Source organism: Gekko japonicus, unplaced genomic scaffold (genome assembly GCF_001447785.1).
Source record: "Gekko japonicus isolate JY-2015 unplaced genomic scaffold, Gekko_japonicus_V1.1 scaffold3071, whole genome shotgun sequence".
NCBI lineage: Eukaryota > Metazoa > Chordata > Lepidosauria > Squamata > Gekkonidae > Gekko > Gekko japonicus.
The window spans coordinates 697-1,192 of record NW_015162566.1 but is presented as its reverse complement, the minus strand read 5'-3'; positions in this window follow the sequence as shown (position 1 = coordinate 1,192).

The following is a 496-nucleotide window of genomic DNA, read 5'->3' as shown; positions in this document are numbered from 1 at the left end:
ATTTGGAGGGTGGAGTCTATGGCTTTGTACCTGTCTGAGGTCCCACGCCTCCTGAAACCTCACCCTCTCCAGGCTCCATCCCTCACATCTCCAGGAATTTCCCACCTGGAGTTGGCAACCCTATCTCCTGCCCAGCCAATCATCAAACTACCTTTATTTCCCCCTCAGCCTTCAGCTTTCCACCCCTGCAGCCTCTGAAGCCCTCACTGCTACGTCACATTGGCTGTCATACGGGGGCCACCTCAGCAGCATATAATGATACAGAGCCCACCATTTTCTCCAGGGAAACTGATCTCTGTAATTCTGAGTGATCTCCAGCCCTCACCTGGAGATTGGACACATTTTACCTCACAACAGCAAAACTGTTTAGAATGTTAGAGGCAAAAGCCAATCAAGTTGCATATGCAAACGACCTCTGTGTTCCGAGGCAAAGGCCAATGAGGCTGCATATGCACATAACCTCTGTGTTCTGACTGGCTATGGGGGGGGGGGAGAG